Source organism: Glycine max, chromosome 20 (genome assembly GCF_000004515.6).
Source record: "Glycine max cultivar Williams 82 chromosome 20, Glycine_max_v4.0, whole genome shotgun sequence".
Classification (NCBI taxonomy): Eukaryota; Viridiplantae; Streptophyta; class Magnoliopsida; order Fabales; family Fabaceae; genus Glycine; species Glycine max.
In genome coordinates this window covers 41,622,211-41,641,958 of record NC_038256.2, presented here as the reverse complement: position 1 = coordinate 41,641,958, position 19,748 = coordinate 41,622,211, and the positions used below count along the sequence as shown (strand labels likewise).

Genomic DNA, 19,748 nt, shown 5'->3' with positions numbered 1-19,748 from the left:
GAAGTGAAAAAGAAGATGAAAGAGAAATTAAGTATATAACAAAATTAAGGTCGTTTGAATGGAGAGAAATTAAGTTTTTTTTTAAGAATTTTGGATTGAAAATCTTAATTTTTCATATTTGATATTTGTTTTTAAAAAATAAGATTCATCACTCATGAGAAATAATGAATTTTTTTAACAAGTTTTTCACAAAAACTTTCATATGGAAAATGTAGGAATTTTATTTTTTTTCAAGTTTAATTTTTCTTTTATCACAGTAAAAATATCATATTGTTCTTATTAATGTGATAAATAATTAAAATAATTGATAAAAATATTATGTATTTTTTCAATTTTTAGAAAAATTATCTAAATTTTTTCGATAAATAACTAAATAGATTTTACTCGTTTCTAGGAAATATGATTGTTAGGTATTACAAAGTTTTGGCCTTCTTCAACTTAGAGAGTATAATTTCATTCTTTTTTAAATTTTTTTTAAAGATAATGTAAATGAATTTTATCTGAAATATAAAATTATAAAGTGCATGTATTATATATGAAGCGTGTGTTTGTTTGCACGTCAAAATAGCACAGAAGCGTTTTAATTTGATGTAGAATGTAGATCAATAAGCTTGACGTAGATCAATGATGTCAAACGCTAGCTAAACCAAATAAACAAATAAATATTTATGACTTGACATAAACAAAGTCTCTCTCTCTATTGCAGTAAATAAATATCCTATTTGGTTTGAGAAAATACTTTTTTTTTCTACAAGTAATCCTAAAAGTATCATCATTCATTTTTTTTAGAAAGGATTATTAAAAATACTGAAAACGCTTCTTAGAAGATAAAAAAACAAAGTATTTCTCAAACCATAAGATGACAACACCTTCCCCCGTATGTACATTTAAAGATAATTAGTTTTTTTAATTAATTGGGACTGCTATTTTTAAAATAAAAAAAATATAATAACAGGAACCTTATGAACAATAATAAAAACGAATAATGTTGTGTGCTAAAATTGCAATATTTGGCTCCCAATTCCCATTGCCACGCACTGTGTGGGATGAATTGTTGCAGTTAACCTGAGTTTGTAAATCTCTTGGTGGTTATGTCCATTTGATCAATCTGCTTGCTTGAAAAAAGAAAAGGAAAGAATCTGGAAGAGTCTTATTCTACCATTTAGCTAGCAACATAATAATGATACTTCCTACGTAACAAGACAGGGGGCCAGATACTACAGTTTGCAAAAATATAGCAACGAAGAATCTTACAAAATTTTCTATATCTGGTGAGTTTTTAGCGTCATACATGATGCAAATATATTTTCTACTTCAAGAATTTACAGAAACCTTTTTTTCTGCACAATCATCATACCCATTTAAAACTTAAAAGGACAACAACACCACGATGCTTCGGCAAACTAAACTGCTTTCCCTTTAGTGATAAGAATAAAGACTTCATGAAGAAAAAACTTACATGAAATTAAATTTAAAACTAAAACACAACATACTTTGTTGTGCATCATTCTTGTCCATATATAAATGAACTTCAACGTGAAACTGAAATCTCTCTCTTAATTAAAACTAGAAGGTAAGAAATTAAAATGTGAACAAAAAAATTACTCATTCTTGTCCACACTTTGTTGTGCATCATTCATTTGAATGGTTGAACCTGACATGGGGCATGATCGATGATATAAAAAAATATGAACAAAAAAATTACAAATTCTTAAGGCCAGGTAGCTAGGAAAACTTATTAAACTGAGAAGAATCATAGAGAAAGGAAGATGTAAAGTGAAATTCATTATTATTCATCCTTGGACATAAGAAAAAAGCAAATGATATTCCCATGGCGAAAGTGAGACAGGAATAGTATAGAATCTACTTTCTCAGACTTGAAGAGTACACCCCAGCAGAGGCATCAAACACTGAGGAAGCGGGCCTAGCCAGCACCTTACATCATATGATTACTCTAATAATTTTATTCTCTGTCTCTCTATCTCCATCTCTTTCTTTCTCCAATATAAGTGCAGTTTATTTTGCAGTTCCTACCTTAATTAATTGCCCAAGCTTTTCTAATTGGTTAAGGAAATTAAGGTTAATGTTAACTAATTAGTGTTCTAAGATACTTATAATTAACAAAGATCCTTTTACATATTACTTGTATGAATTGTTCACATGAGAAAGGAAAATGCCAATTAAAAGTTAATTATACGAAATGAAATTATACTTTATTTTTAAACATTTAGAAAGAAAATATTGGGTTGATTGCAATGGTTATAGTAGTAATAAAAAAAGATTGCAATTAAGTGCAGTGAAATGTTGTTGAGGGGGAAGAAGAAGAGAAAAACACAAAATCCCAGAATTGATTTCCCCAGGAGGGTGTTAGGCTGTGGGTGGTCCCACATGCAATAGCCTGACCAATGATGTCCTTTTGTAAGCTTTTGACCTGCTTTGACCGTATACCATATTCCCTACAAGCCAATTGAAAGCAGAGAGAGATAGAGATAGAGAGAGAGAGAGAGAGAGAGAGAGAGAGAGAGTGGTCCATTCCTTTTTGTTGTATGAGATTCCCCAGTGGCTATATTAATGATAATCCTTCAGCTGCTACAATCATGCTTTTACTTTTCCCAGGATCCTTCCCTTTTTTACTTTCTTCAAGCCCTGGCCAGACATGCGTGTGTGTATTCACAGACCACCTACCTTAGCTCAAAGAGTGAAATTCAGTTTCTTCATTAGTGTGAAATGAATCATATATGTTCATCACTGAGCCAAACCTCAATACTATAATGTCTCACTCTTATACGTGCACTTCCAGCTGAGGCCCATAACTATACCTACACCACTGGATATATGGTCCATTACACATTACACAGATAAGGCTAAGCAACTAGAATAATAGTTATATTAGTACCTTTCATTTACCTCTCTTCAGCTAACTATTTTATCCATACACACCCTTACAGATTTTGTGGCTAGCATCAACAGTTTGATTGGTCTTCATTTCCATATCTTAATTAGACTCAATCCCCATATATAATTAAATAATTGTGATTATTTTTAGTTAAAATAGCTAACACCCTCTTCTTTAATCCAGATTCTACAAGCATATGAAGGATATGATATACGTAGTCTTCTCATAACTCCAAGGGTTCATTGAATTGGTGACCAATGTTTGAGCCGGTAAAAAGTATCCAAGAACAGAATAATAATAAATAAATTACTGTTGCAAAACAATAATTATGCAAATGACCAATTAATGGTAGAGGTGTTTTCGATCTAACTGTGTAAGTGTGTATGAAAGCATGAGCTAGCTACAACTCCAAAGGGTTGTTCATCAATTGATAACCAATGTTTGAGCGGCGTTAATTAAAATAAACAAATAAATAGATTACTGCTGCAAAACAATATTGATCATGCAAATCAAATGACCAATTAACCGTGAAATGTGTTCGTTAATTCTTACACTATGCTAGTGGTAAGCATATTAAATATGTTATGACATAATGTTCCTTCAGTTTAGCCTGTAGTTACTTAATCATAGGTCATTTTAGTGAAATTTCCATGAGAAATAAGTGTAAATGAAAGTTTATTATGTCAATCAAAGCACTAATTTCATGTAGGACTAATTGCGTATCCATTAAATATACTTACAAGTCATAAACGGGCATTAATTTAGGAAACTATTAATTAAGGAGTTTACCCTGAAAGAGAAGAAAAAATTAAGAAATTGTTATTCACAGGAGAATGAGCATATTATGATAGAATATTGCTTACTTTTAAGCCATTATTAATCTTATTAAGGAGTCATATTTCAAATGAAAATGTCATGAGAATTACCTTTAAAATATGTAATAATTTATATTGGTGCATGATATATGCAATTAATTAATAATGTTCAGAACAAAATAATAAAAAGAAATTGTTTTCTTCCAGGCTAACAATGATTAACCTAAAAAAAAACTAACAGAGATTATGTAGCTAGCAAATTACATCGGTATATAAATAAAATATTTAATGACTAACGATCGAGTCTAAAAATAAAATACTAACCATCACTAAATGCCTGTATATATAAACTGTATACTATATGACACAGTATTGCTTCTTTTTAGGCTATTGTTGCTATAATCAGAGGTCATATGAAATGTCCATGAGACAGACAAGCATGGTAACAAGAAGGGTGAGCTAGTAATTTTCTTTTATCACTTCATGATAATTGTCAGGAATAGTTCTAATTTACGGTAACTTGGGGTTTCTTGCTGTTTTCCCATGCCCTCGTTTCAAGTGTAGTGAAATGATTATCAAATTGAAGCTAAACAAACAAACAAACAAAAAAAATCCACACCCACATGTGAGCCCCCAGCTGGTAAATAAAGGAATATGTTCCCCCAGTGAACTCTCTGCAGATCACATAAAGAACCCTAGAAAAAAATGCCTTCCATTCAAGACTTTTGCAATGATGAAAAAGGAAGATAAAAAAAAAACAGATGTACCTTTGTTCAGTCTTGAGGAAGCACAATCTGTGCCTTTGAAAATGACAATGCCGTGCTTTGTTGAATAATTGGCCTATATATATATATACATATATATATATATATATATATATATATATATATATATATATATATATATATATATATATATATATACACACACACACAGACTGTAGATGACCTCCAATAGTCGGTACAATTCATAATTAATACTATAACAAACTGAAGAAATTTTAAAAGAATTATCAAACAAAAATAATCAAGTCTTATATTCATACATACATATACATGGGGTTAATTACGGAAATTGTTAAAATTTTAAAAAAAATTATCATAATAAATATTTTTAAAAAAATTACAAAAATGAGCAAATCATATTTTGATATTCGATTTCACAATAAAAAATCATATATCAAAATAAGATTTCACTTTTCATTTGTTTAAAATATTTTTTTCTAAAAATTAAAATTATATGTTAAAATATGATTTTAGTTTTTTTCTAATGAGATGGTATGTTAAAATATGATTTCTGAAATAATTAAAAAAATATGTTGAAATCGTATTTTAACATGATTGATTTCAATTCTTAATAATAAAAAAATTAAAAAAACTACAATCGTATGTGCATATATAATTTCAGTATAATAATTTTTTGAAAACCAAAATGATCTAAACATGAGTTTTCATAGTGAAATCATATTTCAAAGCACAATTTATTTATTTTCGTAATTTTTTAAAAATATATCTATTATGATAATTCTTTTAAAAAACCTACACCATTATAGTGCAAGAGCCTACTTACATACTCTTTAATTTACTCACATATATAAATTAAAATTCGATCATGATCATCTCCATGAATGTACATGGAATATGCTTGGCTCCTCATACGCCATTCACAAAGATCATTGATGCTCAATGAACTATGCAAATGGCATACAGGGAGCCAGGCACATACACATATGTATGCATGATGTGACACAATTAAAAAAGTAATTAACTAAGCATGAGTGTAATTAGACATACATGTACAACATCAAGTTTTTTTTCTCTCTCTATATATTCTAATTAGCTACAACTAATCCTAAGGATATATAAGTTATCAATGATGCATGACTATATGATGTGTACTTTTTAAACAATGTATATATAAAAGTGATGAGTGCAAGGAATAATAGACCTAGCTACTATATGGTTAACATGAAAAAGATGATGGATGATCAAACCTAGATGTATAGATAGATAGTCCTTGATGGGGACGAAGATGAAGGTGGAGATAGGTAGAGGGGGGGAAAGGAGAGAAAGGGACAAAAGAAAGAATTGCTAAGAGGTAGAAGGGGATGGAGAGTAAGAGTGAAGGAGGAGATGGAGGTAGTATATATTGAGTTGAGGGTGGGGGAAGCACAGGCTTCAGGGAGATCTATAGAGAATGGAACTTAGTCATAATCAAATGGGTTTGAAAGCCCCACACAAACCCTACTGAATTGGCATAAAACAAGCAAACCAGTGGGCTAAGCGTAGGGGGATTAAGGTCTGGCTAATAATAGTGGGGTTTGTGTGAGGGAAAGGAGGAAGATGTGGGGTTGTGGTTGCACCCTGAAGCCAAGGTTCCCCCCAATAAATATAGACACCAACACAAGGTAAGGGTAAGGGTAAGAGAGAGAAATATGAATTGAATTGGGTTAGTAACCACGCAATTTCCTAAGCTAGCCTTATGTTGTTTGAAATCTCCTTTTCTGGGTCATAAAGCTAAGTGTGCTTTTGCTCTTCTCTGAAGCTCATTTTGTCTGGGAGTGCTTGGAGGACATGGATTCCTCATCACTCAACTTTCTTTAAATAAAAATAAAGCTAAAGAAAGATAAAGGAGGGGAAGTATTACCAAAATGTGCCTTCTTTTTCTTTTCCCCCCCATCACCTCTTTCTTTATCTACTTTATTTATTTATTTATTTTCCTTTGCTTTATATGCAATCATATTTTATTACCAATTGATTATACTACTACTTCCTTCCAGGGACAGCTTTGCACTAACCCTTTTTTGTTAATTTACATTTTAGAATGGAATAATCCAATCCTGACCTTGTCACCAAATTCCACCACTCAGATTTTTAGCTACTCATATTAGTGCCTTTAATTGCGTGTTTTCTTTTCCTTTTTTGCTCTAACATGCTACGTTTGTTTATACATGTGTTTTATTAGGGGGAGTTGTTGGGAATATAGCTTGGAAAACTTCAACTTTTGAATTAATTCTTGATTTCCTTTTCCTTCATTAAATTATAAAAACCTATATAAATATTCAATTATTAATTGGCTTATTTTATATTTTATATTTAATAAAAATATATCTCAATGATCACATGAATCTCAACTTAATTAGTAATTTTATATTTGAGCTGAACATACATGCAACTACGTTAAAATATTTAAAGAAAAAACTTGTTGTTCAATATAGTTTTACTTGACTTGAACATTACTGTGATCTTTATTAAAAAAAATATTACAGCTAAATATGAGAAAGAAAACAAATATAAAAACTTTCCTTTCAAAAACAACAAATATAGAAGCTTCAAGTAATTAGATATGTAAAAAGCCGAAAAAGAAATTGTGTGTGTGCACACTTTTATAAAAAAAAATTTGACCGAAATATTGATGGCTATAATCAATAATAAATATTATCTACAAATGCCGATTTTAAGACAATTATTTTGCTTTAGTTAGTTAGACATTGTAGAATATTGATGTTTGAGGAAAATTGAAATGAAAAGTTAGGTTATGACTTAAGAAAATGGGGGACACAAAGGACTTTATGATTTGATTTATAGATCGATTATATATTTTGTCCATTGTAATTTTGCTACTGCTTTATAAAAGCAATAATGTGTATGTATAACGTTGATGGACACATTCTACAATTTTTGACAAATTATCTCTTTGACTGACTTTTGTTCTGGAAAAGTAAAACATTCAACCCATGAGCGCAATCATATCACCCTGCTCAGAATACGGGAAATTTATAAATAAATAAAAATCAATGAAAAATCATGGCATGATGTTAGACCCCACCCTAATTTTTAGTAGTGGCACTGCACTGTTAATAACAACAAAAATTACGGCAAAAAGCATATAAAGTCACGCAATATCAATGAAATGATAAAACGTTACAAGTACAGATAGAAATGAAATAGTAAAATGTTTGTTCTTATATTTTTACATTTACAAAAAAATTATTAATATTTTGTGAAATATTATATCCAATTCATCCACCATACATGCATTTTACTCTAAATATAATTGTCTACACAATATTTTTCATATCAATGCTATAAATATGTTTTACGTGATTAATTTGAAAGAAAGAAAATAAATATTAATAAAATATAAGGTTAAATTATAAATTTTATCTTATTATAATTGTTCATATTTTTTTATAAAGGATAATAAAGATGACCCAATGATTGATCACAAATAGTTAAGGTTAAATTGTTCAGATAATATATGATGGAGTTCGATTGACAAAAATAATTTTTTGTATGTGAAATTTTTTAATTACAATTAATTTGTATTAATTAAAATTTAAATACCACTGGAGTCCGCTTTATGATGAAGTTTGAATAATATACACATAAGGTCCTAATTTCTAACATTGTTTCTGTCATTGCAAAATTAAAAAATGCTAGAATTAGAAGGTTATTTTTATTTTCCCCCATCATGCATGAAGATTGTTGGGGAAAAAAAAAAAGCCTTTTCACAGCCTTGCCATGTGAAACAGAAAACTATATATAAAAAATAGACGTGTATGTCTTTAACACCAACACTATGTGTATGAAGGACTATGAATTGTTATAACCTAATCTTTTTGCGCCCCCAATGCTGAGCCCTTCCTGTGATAGATTTTTTTTTTTCTTTCTTTGAACGATATCTTACAAGGCATAAATATGAGATTAACCATCCGTTAAAAATAGACGTTGGGTAAAGTCTTCTTTTAAAATGAACAACTCTATGATTCAAACTTTTAGCATTGAATTTAATCTATATATATACTTTTTTTAGGAGGATAATTTATATATACTAAATCGGTGAAAAATATGACATCCTATACAAATTTACTTTATCAATGTTATATCAAGAACAAGAGATTCAACAACAACCAAAAAAAAAAAGTGTAGGTCATCTAAACTCAAACTTTTGTTCTTGGTGTATATCTAATTAAACACTAACTTTGTTGACTTTTATAATAAATTATTCTAAAAGTTATATAAAAAATATTTTTTATTGATAGATTATATAAAAAATATTTATATTAATAGTGCATTCCTGTTAAATTCTAAAAATAAATAATATATGAGTTTAATAGACATTCACTAAAATTATAAAATTATTTTATATTATCTTCCTATCACAAATTATTATTGTCATGACTAATAAGATAACTATTTTAAAAATTAAAAAATTTATGGTATTGTTAGATTTTTTTCATAATATATAGAGACATTGACTTTTGACATTAATGATTTATTATGCTATCATTTTATTACAAATTTTTATATATAATTACTACCTTTAAAATTATATTAATGATGGTTTTCAATTGATTAATAGTATAATATTTTTTCTCTATTGACGGAACATGTTTATATTAAACTTTTAGGCTATGTTTGATTTGCTAAAAAATATGATATTGAACATGATAAATATTTTTGTTTCACTTTTGATTTGAATTTGAGATAACACATATTAAACACATCTGGATATGACAAAAGCTCAACTTTTATTAACTAGAAAATCATGAGACAACTTTTGTCTTAGGTATAAAGTATTTAAAAAACACGCATATCTTGTCGTCTATTAGCTAGTTGTAACAACCTTATTATGTCGTGTATTTTTTAATTTGATCACATTATTTACTAGTTAGCTTACTTGTATATATTTTGTATTTTGAATTTACATAATATATAACAATAATATAAATTATATTGAGAAGGATATTTTAATAAATTTTATACTATTTTGATCAAACAATGTACATGATAAAAAGTTGCTCAAGTATTTGTATGTGTTGTTCCCTCTATCCTGCATAATGTGTATCAAGTTCACCCTTATATATTGATTAATAGATGACATGATAATTATTATTTTTTGTTTAGACCACAGGTATAATTTATTGAAGGTGATGTTTGAACTGAGTAGAATCATTAAGATTATGTTTGATAAAATTAGTTGAAAAATTAGTTAAAAGCGGTAAAATTATCTAAAAGCTGAAAAATTATTTTTATTTGACAACTGAAAGTTAGAAATTGAAAATTGAAAAACTAACTTATTAAATAATAAATATTAAGTAAAACTAGTTGTTAAAATAGTTGAAAAGTGTAAAATAATAAAAAATATTAAAATCATAATTTATTAAAAAGGATAACTAAAAATTTAGATAAATCTATTGAGGATAAAAATGATAAAAAAATATACAAATGTAAAAGATAAAAGTTGTCGTTTTAAAAACACCAAAAATTATTAAGAATTTTTTTTACCGAACAATCAAGTAAACTTTTTAACTAATAAAAAAATTAAAAACTAACTCAAATATTTTGTGAAACATAATCTAATTACATATTATTTTATTTACACAGTTGCAACCGAATTCATAATAAATATAATTTTTAATTAAAACAATTACAAAAATCAATAATTTTGACATACGTGACAAATACATTCATTCAATTTCATTGCAATAAACTATATTTAGGTTTCTTGTAATAATATTTTTTTTTATTGATTACACTTTTCTTCCACGAGACACAATCATATTAAGATGAATATAATTATTATGAATGCAAAAAAAAAAAAAAAAAATACATAACACAATTGTATATGTCCAAACCTCAAACTCAAAATTACTTATTAATAAAGTTGAAATAACTTTATATTGGTTGATCCATGCATTTAATTTAGTATGAATTTTAATCTACCTTATCCAACTCATTGGACATAAAAACTATTCCTTTTGTTTCCCTTTTTCTCTTTGTTTCTTTCTTTTGTTTTTTGTTTGGAAATGTGGGATTGGTTATCTTTTTGAGTGAAATTTCTAAAGAGGGTTGCACGAATTAGTTTAAATAATAATAATAATAAAAGTGTTACTGAAATAGCAAGCTAAGCTACATAGCAGAGGGTGTCCTGTGGCCAAAATTACCCTGTGTGATTGATCAACGAATGGTCGATATCTTTAAGAGAATCTTTGCCTGTCAAAATATGGCCACCAATAGAATGTTAGGGTTGACAACGAAAACAACAGGTGTCAGGTTCATCTTCCATTTTCAACCTTTTTGTTTACTTCTCACACTTTACACAGCTAGCTGTGAATAATTAGTTTCGTTGTAAAGAAATTAGAACAGAAGAACGTGATGATAAGAGATCTTCAATTTTGTTTCTGCTTAAGATTTGGATTTGAATTTAGCTGTCCCAAAATATAAACAAGACGGGTTTTTATTTATTTAATTTATTTTTAAAAAATAAGGGATGTGACATTTTATGACATTAGATTGAGAATCCCAAACTAGTTATATCTGCTTTCCTTTTCTTCCCTCTCTTTCTTTGTATATATTCGCTGTCTTTCAACTGCATTGCTACATAACTTGATATCACTTTCAAATTCACACCTTTCATACAGATACAAATTGTTGCAATTATTTGTGAACTTGTAAAGTTTTGAACAATACAAACAAATCTGATGTGATTTTTTCTTAGTAAGGGGGCAGGAAAATATATGTTACTAAATCATTTTTAATTAGTTGGGCGGTAGTATGATACCTTTATTTTCAACACAAGAATAATTAAGTATTAGATTCTGTAGTCTAATGTTGAAGTTTCTGGTCAAAAAGGTAATAGCTTTAAGGACACTTTAAATAATTAAATGTAGAGTCACATTATTTTAATATTAAAAATTAACATTTCAAAGATCACATGAGCAGTAGTACAGTGAGAGTGTGAGACACACGCACGGACTATAACAGGAAGCGTATAAGCAAACCCTCAGATACGTACGTGGCCTATAGAAAATCAAGTGAGAAAAAAAAAAGTGAAAAACAGGAAACAAAAGGAGATTTGCATAAAGCAAAATAATGTGAAAGATAGAAAAGTAATGAAAAAGTTAATTCTTTTCTTTCTTGGAAAATTAATTTAATAAATGGAGGAATGAAAGTCACCTCTACCTTCCTCAACGGTTTGGGAGACAAACTTTTTGAAGGAAATAAAAGGCGATTTATTTTTTAAAAACCTATTTTCCATCTTTACCCCCATCTTTTATACTTTTTTTTTTGTTTATAAATAAATATGCTTATTTCTTACAAAAGTTTTGCAATGTATCTGTCAAGCCTAAAGATAACTTTTTCACGTTCGATCTCTTGCTTTCTCCTTTCTTTGAAACATGTTGACACTCATAAGTTAGATTTTGTTTCTTAAGAAAATTACTTTATATATATAAATGCACTAGAGGTGCTGAAATAATTACAAAAAAGTTTGAAGGCAGCCACCATGGCTATATAGTATTAACGATAAAAGTGGGAAATGCATGTATATGACCCACCCCGTTACAAATCTTCAGTTTAAAGCGATTTGATGGATGTAGTAAATGAGTTACTGATCAATTCTTTTAATGCTTTGTAATTGGTTATATATAAACTATCGGGAGACAAATAACCAACTAACTTTCTCTCCAAAATGTTTATACATACATAATTAATTACTCACTACATGCACGAGTAATTTAACTAACTCAATTATAAAAATAAAATAAAATTGGACTTTTTTTTTATCAAGTTACATTTCATTTGCCTTATTATTTGGTGAATATTCTAAAATGACAAATAATGTAATTAAAATACTATATTTTATTGTGTATAATTTTCCGTTTATGAACTAATTTTTAGAATTAAATTATTTGAGACTTAAATATTAAGAGGATATTATAGTATGTCATATAGCTATTGTCTTTGTGACGATTAAATCATGGTCACTTGATATCAGATAATTATTGAATTATTTAGAGATGTTTAATTCTTGATGTAAAATAATATATTAAGGATTTTACATTGACTAGTATTGTCAGCAAAATAATTTATACAAGTGAGACAACTCTTATTGTATGAGTTAATTTTTAGGATTAAGTTATACTTAAATCCTAAATTCTAAAATTATTTACCTTTTCTTCAAATGAAGAATATATATATATATCATCAAAGCTTATCCTAATTAATTTTATTGGACCTATATCAAACTACCTGTTATTAAGTCATTATTAAACCACCACAGGTCCGATGTTGTGGAGAGATATAGTTGAGATCTCATATTGAGTAAAGCTCATTCAGAAAGTTTTTCATTATGCTCTCTGAAGGAGAATTCGATGAGTTGAAAACCCCATCAGAAAAATAAATTGGTGTTAAATGTTGCTTACAGCCGAGAACATCATGTATGCAATGTTAAATATCTTATTTTACATTGCTCCTAATTCAAGTTACTCTCAAGCTTTCTAAATTTGCTAACCATTTTTGGGTCACTTTTTGAATGCTAAGTTTATTTCTTAATATCTTTCGAGTTGGACAAATGTTTAAAGGGTACCAATTCGACTCCCTTTTTTTAAAACTAAACTCGTCATTTTATTGATATCAATGCTTAACCTTTTGGGTGGAGTACACTTAACATTGTTAGAGCATTTGAGCTGCCAGTGAAGCTAAAATAAAAATTCTTTTAGCAGTGACACTATCAGATGTATTAAGCGGAAATCGAATTCTTCTATACAAACTTGTGTCACTAATTGAGTTATTCCAACTGATTTATTTTTTTTACTTAATATGCCCTGCATAAAATATGCATCGCGCTTATAATGTTCTTTGCTACATTTTCAATCATGAAGCTTTATAAGAGATGGTTCCGTGGTTGGTTGTCTTATCCTTCGAAGGTGCACGTAATCTAGTCAGATTATGTTAAATTCAAAGTTTTATTCCTTTCAAAAAGGGCCTGACTAATTTTGATGGGGTCTTGCTGATGAAAAATATTCTGCCAACTAACTTGTCCTACAGGAAAACAATTATGAAGAAGGAACATGTTCTAGTCTTAATTAAAATTATTGTGTGTGTTTTAGTTATATAATTATTGTGTGTTTTAATTGATTTTTTTAAATATATTTTTACAATATTTCAAAATATATTAGAATACACCTACTTATCTAAAACCCAATTTCAGCTAAACATTCATAGATACACTTAATACTTATAAAACGCAGTGATACTCTTGTACGATTAAGGGTTCATTTTTCTTACAGCTTCTTTTGAAAAAAATAATTCTTTTTAAAAATAATCACTATTTTAGTAGAAATTAATATATTTATTAAATATAACATACTTATTGAATTCGATAAATGAAATGACTCTATATTATATTAAAATGTAACTTTTTAACTGGATATATATATATATATATATATATATATATATATATATATATATATATATATATATATATATATTAAAAAATATTATTTAACAAAAGTAGTTATATCAAAATTTAATGCGTACTTGTGCGCGTGTGTGTATATATATATTTCATGATTTCTATTTGACTGATTTAAATTTGATTGAAACTTTTAATTTTTATATTTCGATTGTGAAAAAACTAAAGCACAAAATTATAATTATAAATTGAATTCCAATTTTCATTAGAGTGGTGGTAACGCAAGTATTAAGATAATATTTAATTAATTTTATTAATACAATATCTAGAGAAATAGACAATTTATTAAGTAAATTATACTCACGTATTTTTTGCAAATTGTATTTAATACCTCTCAGTTAACAGTACAGTCGTTAACGGCATTATAGCAAAGGGTAGTACTAAATAGGCCTAAGTGGTCGAAATGAAAGATTGAATTTTGCAAAAATGTAGTTTTTTGTTATATTTTTTTTATTCATGTATTGTAATTTAGGTTTAAATCGGTATTTCTCAATGAAGAAAAAATTGTAATGATTTTTACACTCTGCAATTGAGTGGTAGGAGGGTTTGTGCCCTTTACCATATATTATTTTTCGCGTGAAATGATTATCGAAAGAAATGATGAGAACACACTTTATACCGAATGTAATGATTTAATCTCATAACACATTTATGTGTCTAAAGTAATGAAATAGTGAAGGAATCGTACTTGCACACCCCTGCACCTCTTGTGCTCTTGGAAGACTATTTCAAAAGCTACCCTTGAATTTGATTGCGTGGTGGGCTAGGGTTTCCGCGACCATTTGTCATTTGATTTCTTTTTGGAAAGATAAGTGATTGTCCTTGCTCCTTTGAATCACCTTATTGGTCCTATTCTCATGGAAGAGGGGGATTCAAGGGTCAATGATGTTTACCATAATTACATTAGGAATTTTAACAATCTGAAAAGGCCTGTCACATTGTAGAGCATTTGTTTTCTCCTGTTCCCATCCCAAATATATGGTAGTTGATCTTAAAGGAGTTATATATAGAGTGTTTAACATAATTCAAACTAATATTTAAAGTTTATAAAATAATCCCTTATTATATTAATTAGTGTATGATGTAATTGAATAAATTATTTTATTTCTTAAATATATTATTAAGAGTTTGATCTTTTTTTTGGATGTGCGTATGAAATTTTTTTTTATTAAGATAAATAAATCTTAATATTTCAAGTGATTAGTTCTTGATTCCCATTTGAGGATATCACTGACTCGGATCACCCAAAAACAAAAACAATTGCTTATTTTAAGAACCTTTTAAATTAAACTATATTAAATACGCACCAAATCTTCGAACAAAAAGGTTTTGTTGCTAATAGCAAGCCTGTTCAGATTAAGTTCAGATATTATTTTAGGACCCAACAAGGCACTGGAAAAATAAATGTCCTATCGAAGAGGCTTTTCTCTTTTTAGACATACTTTTCTATAATTTATTTTTGGTGGATATATATTTTTCTATAATTATTTTCATAATTATCAAAATGAATTGAGCTAGCTATTCTTAAAATTTAAATTTAAATTTAACTATAAGGTGCTTACGTTAATTTTAACTTTGAAGAAAATATGAATTTATTTTACTTGGTTTCTTCTTTTACAAGTATTTACAGGGGAAAAAAATCCAAACAAGTTAGCTATGTTTGGTGATCAGTAGTAGGGTTTCAAACTCTCTCCAACTGGTTCTGGAACCAAGAAAATAACAAAGCTTCAGCTTACTACCTTCGGGATTAATTATTATGTTAATTTCAAGTGCATTTTTGTTTTATGAGGTGGAATATAACGAGGGAGTAAGTGAATATTCGTATGGTTGTTAGAATTGGAGTGCCCTGTGGGACTTTCTTTCAGTTGTAAGGTCGATCTGTTAACAATAGTAAGAATTTAATCAGAGATATACGATTGGTCCAATAGTAAAAAAAAGAAAGATAAAATTATCACAAATTTAAATTAATAATAATAATAATTAACATTTAATAATAAAAAAATTAAAAATTTAACAAACTCTACTAGGTTATCTTGTTCTCTAGTCAAATCTTACAACACGCACTCCTCTCCTTTCCATATGTATATAGCTATTTTGGATTAACATTCATAATCAACTTTATGTGTGTAGAAATAACATGTTTAGTTCAACTTCTTTAATTCATTCCATTCCATATCTAAAGTACTTTGGTTGGGGTTTCGTACCAGACTCTGACTCGTTGCGATTGCTGTTGGTAAGTAGTACTTTGTTTCGAAAGTTTTAATGAAAATAAAAAATACAGACTAAGTATGATGTATCTTTATAATTATTTTTATCTCATAACTATTTTTTAATTTTGAATCAAATAATATAAAGATATATAAATACTACGCGATATTTAGAGTTTCAATATTAACCACGGGAAAAATTAATATTTGGGAAAAAATCTCAACAATTATCCATTAGTTGAGACACTGTTCTCCATCAACTACATGTCATAGATGATTTGTTGGTCCAAAAAGGCATCACCCCATCACCCATCAGTCATCACCCATCAATACAACAAAGCCAAATTACAAGTCATTACTTAACTTGCAAAATAAGAAGCAAAACTTTTATAGGACGTGAAATAAAGCATCATGATATGCGCTAAATGATATTGATTAATTTAATTAATTTTACGTGACAAATATTCACCGACTCTTGAGTATAAGATATCTCTCATAATGTCACTTCAGCTTAAGATATGCATATGAATGATAAAAGAAGGGGCAAATTGTTCCTTTTGATTGTTTTTCTCCTTTATGGGGCATAGTGCTTAGTGCTTAGTCAGTTTTTTGTCCCCGCCATGTTGTATGGCTATTCAACACTAAGTCTTGTAACTGAACCCCTATAAAAATTAGTAAACAACTAACGTCCCCACCCCTACTACTCTACAATATTCCTTTTCCCACATATTAATAATTGTTTATATTATTGTAAAAGATTTTCCTCTTTTATTTTTTAATCTTTAATTACTTGTTTCGAAATAAATTAATAAACTCATAATACATTTTATTACTGGATTAAATATTCACATATCATTTAAAATAAAAATATATTAAAGTTAGAAATATTTTATCTCACTCTTTAAATACTTTTAAATTTTGCATTCCATAATTGTAATTCACTTTAACTATTATTCATTATTTTTACTATCTTCAAAATTAAAAAATACAACTTTGCAATAGGTAATGTTAATCAATACAATATGACTTTTTTATGAGTTTTTTTTTTTTTGGTATACAATAATCATGTTGAGGTTTGAATCCATGATCTTATGTGTATTACATTAACTCTATATCATTAGACTGATCCCAGTAGGTAATTAGGTATAACAATAAGTTCTTTAATGCCTTAATTTTTTAATGCTATCCAAAATGAACAAAAATGGGCAATCAATGAAAATATTTTTTTTAATCTAGAGAGATTTTAATTCTCATTAGACGACAAAAAGTCACTTTACTTAAATTTAATTAATTTAATTTATATCTACTTAATTTTTTTTACATATACAAATTTAATATGATTTGATCTTTATACCACATTATCTCGTTAATTAATATGATGTGGTATTAGGGTAAATTCACATTAGATGTATGCGTAAAATGTTTTGCCTTCACAATACATATAAATTAAACTAAAAAAACAATTATATTTGGACTTCACATTTTTTTTAAAATAAAAACATGAAAATCTTAATATAAAATGTAATTGTTGTTATTGAACTGATATTAAATTGTTTTAAAATGTAGCTAACAAAAACTTTTTAAAACTTTATAGATAACAATAAGGGTTAAATATTGTGGTGGTAAGCAAGTACTTCCTTATAAAGAGGTGTGAACCTGGGATATGACAATTGTCGGGAGCAATTCGCAATGAATATTTCTCTTTTGAAAAAAAAAAGTCAGACAACTCAATCAATAATAAGAAAAATTAAAGGATTTTTTGTTTTAAAAAAATCATGTATACACATTATATCGATTGGTGATTACTCATTATTTATTGAAATTCCTTAAATTTTTCTTTAAAGTAAATAATCATTTTAACTCTTAGTCTTGACTGTGGTTAATGAGTTAGTCTTACAGTACTTTAAATGAAAATTTATTAATCAAAGAATATTAGCCCTGGCTAGAAATAAAAGGCCAACGATTATAAAGAAAAAAAAAAGGTTGGACTGCGTGAAAAAAAGAATGGTAGAGAATGTGTATGCGTGTGAAAGATAATTGGAGGATGGAGTAAAAACTTTGTTTGTTATAGCTGGTATGTGTTAAGGAGAAATATGTCAAAGAAAAAAGGTAGATATATACAACGGTTTTTGGTGACAATAGTTAATAGAAATGAATGGTTCTATATAACTCAAGATATAACAAAATGTCTTTGCGGTTTATTATTTGTAAAGACAGTTTACACTTTAGACTATTTTTATATACATAATACTATCTCATTTTAAGATAATTTTCAATTGGTTGGAAAAAAAATTTCGGTAGTAAGATAATAAATTGATAATACTCACATTGTCACACACCGATTTTTCAAAAGGAAAAAATAATAAAAAAGTAATAAAATTTGGGCATAGATCTTTTGCACTTTGAATTAGGGGTGTAAGTGACATAAGTTGAGTTGAATTTGATATATTTTTCAACCTAATCCAATTAAATAATTGGATTGGTGGATTTTTTTTATTTTTTTTATTTTGTCAATCAAATCCAATATAATCTAACTTTAATTTTATTGGTTATTAAAAAATGTCACCTTTTTAAAGTCTTGAAAAAAATTAAAGAATTTTTTAAATTAAAAAATAATAAGGATATTTTTCTATTCATAAAATATATTGTATCTCATGTGATAAACAAAAAAGAAAATAAATCATAAATATATAATTACAATATCTTTTATAAAAAAATACATTACCTTAAAATAAATAAATAAAATAAACTCCAAAATAATGTATTATCTTAAAATAAAAAATATTTTTATTGAGAATGAAATGTGTTTAATTTAAGATTTTTATATTTTTAATTTAATTATATACGGATTTGATTGATTGAGTTGAGTTTTGATCGAATAAAAAATTTTAAATCTATCATCCAATCTACTCTTAGTTGAGTTCATTATAATAAAATTAAATTAATTCAATGAGTCAATCTAATACACAAAAATTTAATTAGATTAAATTAAATTAAGCGGGTTTGGGATTGGATTCCATTCACTTGCATCCCTCTACTTTGAATCTACTTTGAATGTATGCCTTAAATTGTGTTTTAGGACCAATTAAACAATTGATCTACTTAGTGATTGAAGGTTTAAAACACACACACACAAAAGCAAGCTACATTTGACAAAGAATATCCAACAAAAAAATCTTTGAAAAAGAATAGCTAAACATGTTCAATGAATATGTTAGGCTATAGTATCTGACAAAATCTGACTTCAAAAGTGCTAGCTAGTAGCGAGCACGTTTTGTATCCTACATATTATTGGTTATAGATTTGGCTTTTAAATTAATTTAATTGCAATATTATGGGTGACCGTAAAAAGCCACCGAAGCACATAAACCAAAACTGATTACCAAGACATTTTAAAAAAGAACAGTCGCATTAGCCTTAGAAGCATTGAACGGGTAGACACAGCAGAGCTTTGAAGGATTATATATATATATATATATATATATATATATATATATATATATATATATATATATATATATATATAAATCTATGAATGTAACTATAGTATACTATAGACTATAGAGC

At 27.5% G+C, this 19,748-nt stretch overlaps 1 long non-coding RNA gene and 1 other non-coding gene across 2 annotated transcripts; both read right to left on the bottom strand.

Annotated features, from left to right (window-relative positions):
• Positions 1 to 1,772: 1,772 nt before the first annotated feature.
• LOC106797541 (uncharacterized) lies at positions 1,773 to 4,810 on the bottom strand. Its single transcript, XR_001386762.3, has 2 exons — positions 4,479 to 4,810; positions 1,773 to 3,686 (listed from the first exon to the last, which is right to left on the bottom strand). It is a non-coding gene; the product is annotated as an uncharacterized lncRNA (long non-coding RNA).
• Positions 4,811 to 5,350: 540 nt separating this feature from the next.
• On the bottom strand, positions 5,351 to 5,440 carry MIR160B (microRNA MIR160b). The gene has a single exon (NR_048768.1). It is a non-coding gene; the product is annotated as a microRNA MIR160b (primary transcript).
• Between the last annotated feature and the right edge of the window lie 14,308 nt (positions 5,441 to 19,748).